Genomic DNA, 10703 nt, shown 5'->3' with positions numbered 1-10703 from the left:
GGTTGAGCCAAGTTGTATTTTTCAGGTCCGCCTAGGTTCAAAGTTCTAGTCCATGGACTTTTATGCTACCACAGATGAGATGTATGTGCTTTGGTGGCTGGCTTCCTAGGGATGGGATCAGTTTGTCTTGACTCAGGTAGGGATTTCGGCTGCCCCTGCCTGAGGCGAGGTGTGCTGCCTGATGCAAAGTGCGCAGCAAGAGGTGAAGTGCACGCCCTTACAGATACTACTGCGGATTTCCGGATTCCCGTCCCCCAGTCGGAATCGGGATCGCATTGGGGGAGGGATGAGTTTCTCTTGGAGCCAGCTGGGATTCGTGCTGCTGTTGCCCAAGGCGCAGGGCGCTGCCGGAAATGAGCTGGGAGGTCCTGCAGTCTGAGTGCGCACCCAGGTAGGTCTTCACCACCGCCAACTCCCTGCCAGGATTGAGTAGGGGTGGGCGCTATTTTTTCCCTGTTGGCACCCTGGATTCAGGATTCGCTCGGTCAATGCTGGGGGTGAGATGCGCGGTGGAAATGAGGTGCGTGCTCCCACTCCCAAAACCGAGGTCGAAGTGAGCGCCCCTGGTGCCGCCACAGCTGCGGCCGCTGACTCTCTGCCAAGATGGCGCAGGGCTGGAAGCTGTTCTTTCCCTTGCACCACCTGGGGTTGGGATTTGGGCTACCCAACAGTTATATATGGAGTGAGAGTTTCTCTCTCCAAGCATGGTTAAACGTTCTTTATCTCTTCCCCAGAGACAGTACTATGAGCGTGTTCAGTTTCTCTGTCTCTTCCCTTTGTCTCTCAGGCTCCTCGTGCTTACCCCATGTTGGGCTGGGGCTCCCACCTTCTCCCCTTCTTGGGCTGGCCTGTTTTCCAATCCCCCTAGTTCGCACTTGCTCACTCAGGTATCTTTGAGGTTGTCTTCTTTCTGGAGTCTGTATTTTCTCCTTCCGCTCTTGCAGATGAGAGTAATGTCCTTCCCAGTTTGATAGATGGGGCAGACGGAGTTTATAGAGCTTCCTTCCTCTCTGCCATCTTGGCTCCTCCCCCAGTAATAATCAATTTTAAAAATAATAATCTAGAGGTCCCTGTGTGGCTCTGTCGGTTAAGCATCTGACTCTTGGTTTAAGCTCAGGTCACGATCTTGGGGTCTTGAAATCAAGCCCTGCATCTCACTCCACGCTGAGCATGGAGCTTGTTTGGGATTCTCTCTGCCTTTCTCTGCCCCTCCCCCACTCACATACACTAGCTCTCTCTCAAAATAAACCTAAAAAAAAATCTATTAAAATCATAGAAATAAAATTCTTTTTTAAAACTTAAAAAATTTAAATGTTTATTTATTTGTTTTAAGAGAGAGAGCGAGCGAGAGCAAGCAGGGGTAGGGCAAAAAAGGGAGAGAAATCCCAAGTAGCCTCCACATTGTCAGTGAAGATCCACTGTGGAGCTCGATCTCACAAACTATGAGCTGAAATCTAGAGTCAGAGGCTTAAATGAGTCACCCAGGTGCCCTGAAATAAAATTCTTTAGAACTATTTCAGTGCATTCTTACTCTAACATCTTATTTTCCACAAATAGTCACCAGATCCATGGTCTTTCTTGCAACTTTATAGGCTTAGGTAGTTGGTAAAAAATTTAGTTTTCAGAGACTACAGTCTCACAGGCTAATGATACTGGAAAAGAAAAATATATCTGAGAGCTCCAACAGTACTTGGAAATGTGTTCAGTAAAGTCCTGCCATAAATATATTGTAATAATGAAAGAGGTTTCATACTAGATTTTAGAAAATAACAAGTTTTCAGATATGTATCAGTGAACTATTGCTATCACATTTATGGAATCAGAATCTAATTTTTGATTTTGTTTGCTAATTTTTATGAATGAATACTTAAGCTTCAGCATTTGTGTGTGTACAATAAATGTAAGGTGATTACCTAGTTGAAAAGATTGCTATAAAAATTAGGAAATAATCAAGTAAAGTTTATTGCATGGTATCCAGTATATACAAGAATCTCAGTAAACTTTGGACCTTTATATTATCACTATTATTTTCTGATGTTTTAGACACAGTGTCAAAACTTAACTTGTTATCAGTAGTTATTTTACCCCAAAGGTCTTTTTTGTAATTCAAGTATAATTAACATACAATGTTATTTTCATTTCAGAGGTATAATATTCAATAATTCTATGTATTTACTCAGTGCTCAGCACAGTAAGTGCACTCTTAGTCCCCTTCATCTGTTTCACTCATCACCCCACCCCCACCTATCACTTCACCTCTGGTAACTATCAGTTTGTTCTCTATAGTTAAGGGTTTTCAGTTTTGTGTTTTTCTTTTTTCATTTGTTTCTTAAATTCCACTTATGAGGGAAACCTTATGGTATTTGTTTATTTCACTTAGAAATATTTACCTCTAGGGGAGCCTGGGTGGCTCAGTCAGTTAAGCATCAGACTTTGGCTCAGGTCATGATCTCAAGGTTCCTGAGTTTGAGCCCTGCGTCAGGCCCTGTGCTGACTACTCAGAGTCTGGAGCCTGCTTGGGATTCTGTGTCTCCCTCCCTCTCCGCCCCTCCCCCACTCAGACTCTACCTTTGTCTCTCAAAAATAAATAAATATTTAAAAAATTAAAAAAAAAGAAAATGACCCTTAACTTTCATCTGCTAGACAATTATAATATAGTGATTTTGTTAGAATAAGATACAACGGTGTTGTCTGTTGGAAAATTATTACTTTAATTATTTAACTCATCCAAAGTAATAAAGATATCTGTATTAGTTACATATTGCTGCCTAACAAATTATTGGAAACTTGATGACCTTAGACAGCAATGTACATTTATCATCTCACACAGTTTCTGTGGACCAGGAACTTGAAAGCAGCTTGGGTGGCTAGTTGCGGCTGGAGTTCTCTCCTATGATTGCAGTCAAGATGTCAGCCAAGGCTAGCAGGACCCGAAGGCTTCACTGAAGCTGGAAAATCTGCCTCCAACATGACTCCCTCACGTGCTATCGGCCAGAGGCTATAGTTCCTCACTCAGGAGCCCTCTCCTTAGGTCTATGTGAGTATCCTAAAATCCTGACATCTAGCTTCTTCCAAAGAAAGTGATTTGAGGAAGAACGTGCATGCCTCAATATGTTGTAAGACCCATCCCCTGAGGTCACATACCGTCATGTTTACAATATCCTATCAGTTAGTCCCACTAATTGTGGAGGAGACTATACATGGACATGGTACCAGGAGGCCACAATTATTGGAAGCCATTTTAGAGGCTGGCTACCACAAAATATATGATGTAAACGTAGCATCTTTGTATAGTGCACAACTTGAACAACAATGTATGGCAGCCTTGAGCAGTTATATTGAACAATGAACAGTGTTTTTAGAGAAGATATTTACTTTCTCTGAGCAATAAACTAGTTTGATAGGTAAGATTTCTTCCCAACTTTTGAAGTTTTTCTTCCTAACTTCCGTGGTTTTTTAATTTAATTTGTATATTTTCTCCTGTATTATCCTATCCTAAAGTGTTCTTTTTCTGATGTTGTATCTTATAATATAGTGGATGGACTTCATAAATATTTATTTCTCTTTCCTCTTGGTTCTAATATATTTTATTTCTTCTTTACTCTTTTCCTTTTCTGTCTTAATACTATTCCATTTTCCCTGTTTGACTGACTACTTCATTCAAACAAATAGTGAATAATTTTAAAGCTACCCTTAGATAAGTGTTCTAAAACCATCAATTCTATACAGTCCATTTCCTCTAGTTAGGACGGCATGCAGACCACATCCTTCCATGGGCTGATGTCTACTCTCTGCTTTATATCTGTTGAACCAGTGGAATTTTAAAAAGCTTTCTGTCCCTCACAAGCATCCCGATGTAGACAATAAGTTGTACGGTATAATAGTGACAGGGAATACTCAAAGGGAATTTCTGTGTATTTTAAGCAATTTAGTTGACTGCCATAGAAGTCAAGGGCTATTCCTAGACAAGTCAGTGGTTTTATGAATTTTAAAAATAACTGATGATTTTCCTGGAAGATGGCCACGTTTGGGTGAAGTGTGAAAACCAAGGGGGTCTCTCTGTTGTCTGCTAATGTGGGTATGAAAGAATGAGTGCTCTTCATGGTCATACATAGTCTTTTTCCTCCCCTTCAATTTGTGTAATAGTGCAAACTTAAGAAGCAGTAAAAGAATTTATGGAACTCTTATGTAAAAAAGTGCTCTTTAAGTATTATTGAAACCATGCATATTTAGCAGCAGGAGGTGGGCTTATTCTATTGATGGAGGGAACAATAGTTTAAAACAAATCAGAAATATTCTTCTAACTGTAGCTTGCATGAGTCTAAAATTTATAACCTGCTCAATAGGATTTTAGTCACCAGTGTGGTTGGCTTATAACTCTTTGATTTGGATAAGACTCAGAGTCTTTAATGAGTCTAGTGGTGCTAATTCCAAGAAACTGTCAGGTGGGAAAGGGTGAAAGGGTGTCCAGAGAATAAGAGAAAACTAAAGCATGCCTGTGGTAGGCACCCAATAAAAGCCAGGTGCTGGTGGGCTTCCTACCTTCCTTCCTTCTCTCCTTTCTCCCTCCCTTCCTCCTTTTCGCCCTTCTTTTTTCCACTTCCTCCTCTTCATCTTCCTCTTTCTCTCCCTCCCTACCCCTCTGTTTCTATCTCTTTTCTTTCTCCCTTCCCTACTTCCCATTTCTTGCTTGCCTGCCTTCTTACCATAACCTAATGGAATTAAGAGTGATTTTTTCTCACATTTGAATATGCTCAGAAACAATGTTTCTCACAATTAGTTTTCATGTGATTTAGTTATAACCCATCAGATTCTCCTTTTTTTTAGTTTATTCATTTTGAGAGAGAGAGAGGAAGAGAGTTTATTTATTAAGTTTATTTACTTATTTAGAGAGAGAGAGAGAGAATCCCCATTCCAAGCCGGTTCCACTCTGCAGGCTCCACACTGTCAGTGCAGAGCCTGATGCGAGGCTTGAGCCCATGAACCATGAGATCATGACCTGAGCTGAAACCAAGAGTTTGACACTTAACCAACTGAACCACCTAGGTACCCCCCTCTTTATTTATTTATTTATTTTGACACTGGCGGAAAGACAGTTTTTATTACTTTTATGTACCAAAAACCCAACAGTGTATGCTTAGCCCAGTTCCGTGAACAGCTCTTTGCCTTTTCCACCTTGGCAGTGTGACCCACCCACTCTGGGCTTGGGTGTCGCCTCCGCAGTGATGGCGGATCTCATCATATCTATTGTCGTCATCAGTCCTGAGAGCTTCTACCTGCTTAGCCAGTGCTCTCTTGTCTTCTGAACTTACCTGTGTGAGGGTGTCAGTGATGCAGGTCTTCCTGTGAACCAGACGCCCCAGGCTGGCCTCCCCCTTGATGACGCAGCAGGGAGCCCCCATCTTACCACACAGAGCAGGCAGGAAGTCAACCAGCTCAATGAGATCCACCTCCTGTGCAATCACTACCAGCTGAGCCTTCTTCTATTCCACTAAGGTGGTGACTGTATTTATCCCTGCTTGAAGGACAGGTGGCGTCTTCATGGCTACATCGCCTTAGACAGCAGCTTTCTTTGCTTGGGTCAACAATCTCGGTTCTTCTCTTGCTTTGTCTCTGGTCTGTCTTTGTGAGCCAGCTTCAGCTATTGAATGGCTGTTTGATGTTCCAAGGCCTGAGAGAACTGAATGGTCAGAGTCACTTTCAGAAGTTTATAGAGTAAATAGCCTTTTGTTGCTGTGGCCAGATGTAGTAGGGCTGTTTGACAAAGCAGTGAGTGGGGTCCCTTTCAGGCTGGATGTACTGTCCAATGTCAAAATTCTTGGGCCTTTTCTCAATCAGGGGATAGAACACCTTCCTGGCCTCTTGTTTCTTTATCATAGCAGGGGCCCAGCGCCCCTTCTTCCCGTCAGCCCTCTTTCCTTTTGGCATCCAGGACAGATGAAGGAGAGCCAATTCTACCTTTTTTTTTTAAACATTGGTGAAAGGTTGACAGCCATCACAATGCTGTTTCTTGACCTCTGAACTTTGGGTTGTGACCTCTGAACTTCAGATTATCTGTAAGCACATTTCCAGAGGCTCCAAAGTACTTGCCTTTTTCCCTCCACCACTTTATTTTTAGTTCCACTTCTATTATTCTTCCCTTCTTCAATGCTTTTACACCCTAAAATAAGGCTCCTGTTCTTGTACATCCTATTTTATGCTTTTTGTCTATAAATTCTGTTCTGAGTCACAGACACAATAGATTCTTGGGTTCCATTGTATGTGTTTTTATATGTTAAGAATTTAAATTAGTAACTTTATAAATCCTAACTGATTTACTTCTTAGTTTTCTACTGAAGTTATGCAAGATGAAAAATTAGAGCACTCCCTTCTTCATGAAAATTATGTATCCCAGGTAGCTGTCCTAACCTGGGCTCGGATAAAACTCATTTTGCATTGACATTTCTTGACATTCTTGGCAGGATATATAGCAACTCTTCTGAGGTCACCTGGCAGTCCTCTGGAACTCGGTGTGTGGTATTATCTAGGGCCGTTTGTGCCCCTCCGACCTCTCCATACCTCACAGGTGCACTAGGTGAGTTCTCCTGCTGTCTGGACTTCCTCAATTTGAGTTGATGGTCCTGGCTTTTATTCATACTGTTGAGGGTTACCAGGAATGTTCTGTATGTAAAAATAACCTAGAGGGGATGGAGTTGGTGTGTTGGTTGTTTTAATGTGGCATTATACTGATGTTATGAGTGTAAGACTTGAGTAAATGTACTGGCTAGAAATATGAAAGACTGAATCACCCAGCTTCAAAAAGCAGGGACGCTTGCTCCTTCCTGCTAAATGATGCTGCAAGGTAACTGAAAGCCTAGCAGAAGTGTCTGAGGACATTCCTGGAGATGTGTAGTTGTCCCACAGGAATTTCCCATGTTATAAGATACTTGATGATTGGCTAGTCCGGGGATGCACCCGTAACGATTGATCAGGCAGTGCTCCCAGCTCCCTCGATGGTCTTAGACCTCACTGAGGGAAACCGAGACACATAAGAAAGTGTATCATGACCATATGGGAGTGATTGTCATAAGCAGCACCCTCTCGACCCATCACACTTGATATCCTTAGATCTTTTTCAGGCTTTGTTCTAAAAGCTGAAACAAAGAAATGGGCAACCGTGCTTCCAAGACTGGAACATCCCCCCAGAAAATGAGCAATCCCCCATGGAAAACTCCCATAGCCTATTAGTACGATACATGTGAAACCTATACTTGCAAGTGGTTACTTCAATGGGAAAATTTAAGGATAACCTGAGTCTCAGCTGACCCAAATAATGTTCTTTCGACATGTCTGAATTCGTTTTCTTTTATGCACAATGCGAGAAACCTGGCTGTAAGACCAACTAACCAGAAACTAGGGAGTTACTTGGTTGAGTCAGCGAAGCCCCCAGCTTTTGGAGAGGAATCGTCAGTTATAGAGGTCCTCAGGGTTTGTTTGTTGGTGTTTGTTGCTTCAGCTTTTGGTATCTTTGCACAAAAACAGCTGTGTTCTAACTAGAAATAGAAAATAATTAAGGGCTTTGTAAATTATGATGCTGTCTCATTATTAGTTTTGTTTTAATAAAAGGGGGGCCATTTGGCAATTGGGTCTCTAATGTCCTCTTCACAAATATTAGTGAAACAAAGGCTTAACAGATATATTCAGAACATTTCATCCTAAAGCAGCAGAGTACACATTCTTTTCGAGTGCACATGAAACATTCTCCAGAATAGATCACATACTGATTCACAAATCAGCCCTCATCAAATACAGAAACACTGAGCTCATACCATGCATATTTTCAGACCACAACACTATGAAACTTGAAGTTAACTGCAAGAAAAAATTTAGAAAGACCAAAAATACATGGAGGTTAAAGAATATCCTACCTGGGGCCCCTGGGTGGCTCAGTCAGTTAAGTGTCCAACTTAGGCTCAAGTCATGATCTTGTAGTCCATGAGCTTGAGTCCCAGCTCAGAGCCTGGAAACTGCTTTAGATTCTGTGTCTCCCTCTCTCTCACCCATTCCTCACTCACAGTCTGTCTCTCTATCAAAAATAAACACTTAAAAAATTTAAAAAAGAATATCCTACTAAAGAATGAATGGGTTAACCAGGAAGTAAAGACAAAATAAAATAGTACATGGAAGCAAATGAAAATAAAAACATGGTAGTCCAAAACCTTTGGGATGAAGCAAAGGCATTTCTAAGAAGGAATTATATTGCAATACAGGCCTACTTCAAGAAGAATGAAAGTCTCAAATAACAACCTAACCTTATACCTAAAGGAGCTAGAAAAATAACAGCAAATAAAGCCTAAAGCAAGCAGAAGAAGGGAAAAAATAAAGATTACAGCAGAAATAAATGATATAGAAACAACAACAAACAGTGTAACAGTTGATCCTGGCAATAGATGCAGAAAAGCCTTTGACAAAGTACAGCATCTGTTCTTGAGAAAAACCCTCAACAAAGTAGTGATAGATGGACCATAACTCAATGTCATAAAGGCCATATGTAAATGACCCACAGCTAATATCGTCCTCAATGGGGAAAAACTGAGAGCCATTCCCTTTTGGTCAGGAACAAGACAAGGATGTCCACTCTCACCATTACTACTTAATATAGTACTGGAAGTCTTAGCCTCAGCAATCAGACAGCAAAAAGAGATAAAAGTCATCAAAATCAGCAAGGAAGACATCAAACTTTCACTATTTGCAGACGACGTGATACTTTATGTGGAAAACCCAAAAGACTCCACCAAAAAAAATTGCTAGCACTAATAAATGAATTCAGCAGTCATAGGATATAAAATCAATGTACAGAAATCTGTTGCATTTTATACACCAATAATGAAGCAGCAGAGAAAGAAATTAAGGAATAAGTCCAATTTGCAACTGCACCAAAACCAATAAGATACCTAGGAATAAACTTCACCAAAGAGGCACACAAAGATCTGTACTCTGAAAACTGTAGAACACTTATGAAAGAAATTGAAGAGAACACAAAGAAATGGAAAAGCATTCCATGCTCATAAATTGAAAGAATAAATATTGGTAAAATGTTTACACTACCCAAAGCAATCTACATATTTAATGAAATCCATATCAAAATACCACCAGCATTTTTCATGGAGGTAGAACAAACAACCCTAAAATTTGTAAGAAACCACAAAAGACCCTGACTAGCCAAAGCAATCCTGAAAAAGAAAAACAAAATGGAGGCATCACAATTCCAGATTTCAAGCTATTTAACAAATCTGTAGCCATCAGAATAATATGGTACTGGTACAGAAACAGATAATGGACCAGTAGAATAGAATAGAAAACCCATAAATGGACCCACAACCCTATGGTCAACTAATCTTTGACAAAGCAGAAAAAAATAGCCAATGGAAAAAGACAGTCTTTTCAACAAGTGGTGTTGGGAAAACTGGACAGCAACATTTAGAAGAATGAAACTGGACTTTCTTACATCATACATAAAAATAAATACAAAATTGATTAAAGACCTAAATGTGAGTCAAGAAACCATCAAAATCCTAGAGGAGAACACGGGAGCAACATCTTTGACCTTGACCAAAGCAACTTCTTACTAGACATGTCTCTGGAGGCAAGGGGAACAAAACAAAACAAAACAAGCAAACAAACAAAAAGAACTATTGGGACTTCACAGGATAAAAATCTTCTACACAATGAAGGAAACAATCAACAAAACTAAAAGCCAGCCTACAGAATAGAAAATATTTGCAAATGACATATCTGATAAAGGGTTGGTATCCAAAGTCTACAAAAAACTTATCAAACTCAACACCCTAAAAACAAATAATTCAGTGAAGAAATGGGCAGAAGACATGAATCAACACTTTTCAGAAGAAGACATCCATATGGCTAACAGGCAAATAAAAAGATGCTCGATATCACTCATTATCAGGGAAATACAAATCAAAACCAAATAAGATACCACTCACACGTGTCAGAATGGCTGACATTAACACAAGAAACAATAGGTGTTGTCGAGGATGTGGCGAAAGGGGAACCTTCTTGCACTGTTTGTGGGAATGCAAACTGGTGCAGCTACTCTGGAAAACAGTATGATGTTTCCTCAAAAAGTTAAAAATAAAATTACCTTACAGCCCAGCAATTGCACTAATAGATATTTACCCTAAGGATACAAAAATACAGATTTGAAGGGCACATACATGCACCCCCAATGTTTATAGCAGCATTATCAACAATAACCAAACGACGGCAAGAGCCCAAATGTCCATTGACTGATGAATGAATAAAGATGTGACATATATACACAATGAATTATTACTAAGCCATCAAAAAGAATGAAATCTTGCTATTTGCAACGACTTTGGTGGAGCTAGAGTGTGTCATGCTAAGCAAAATACATCAGTCAGAGAAAGATGATTTCACTCCTCTGTGTGGAATTTATGAAACAAAACAGATGAATTTATGGGAAAGGGGAAAAAAGAGAACAAACTGAAGGTTGATGGAAGGACCTGAGTGGGGGATGGGCTAGATGGGTGATGGATATTAAGAAGGACACTTGTTATGATGAGCACTGGGTGTTGTACATAAGTGACAAATTACTGAATTCTACTCCTAACACCAATATGACACTGTTTGTTAACTAAGTAAAGTCAACTAAAAATTCTTTTAAAAAGACTTAGAAAAAAGGC

General features: G+C 40.3%; 1 pseudogene; it reads right to left on the bottom strand.

The window, feature by feature from the left end:
- Positions 1–226: 226 nt before the first annotated feature.
- LOC115301215 lies at positions 227–5928 on the bottom strand (annotated as a pseudogene).
- Between the last annotated feature and the right edge of the window lie 4775 nt (positions 5929–10703).

The sequence above is a fragment of the Suricata suricatta genome, chromosome 1 (assembly GCF_006229205.1).
Source record: "Suricata suricatta isolate VVHF042 chromosome 1, meerkat_22Aug2017_6uvM2_HiC, whole genome shotgun sequence".
In the NCBI taxonomy this organism is placed as follows: Eukaryota; Metazoa; Chordata; class Mammalia; order Carnivora; family Herpestidae; genus Suricata; species Suricata suricatta.
Note: the sequence above shows the minus strand (reverse complement) of the source record. Positions and strands in the feature narration are given on the sequence as shown.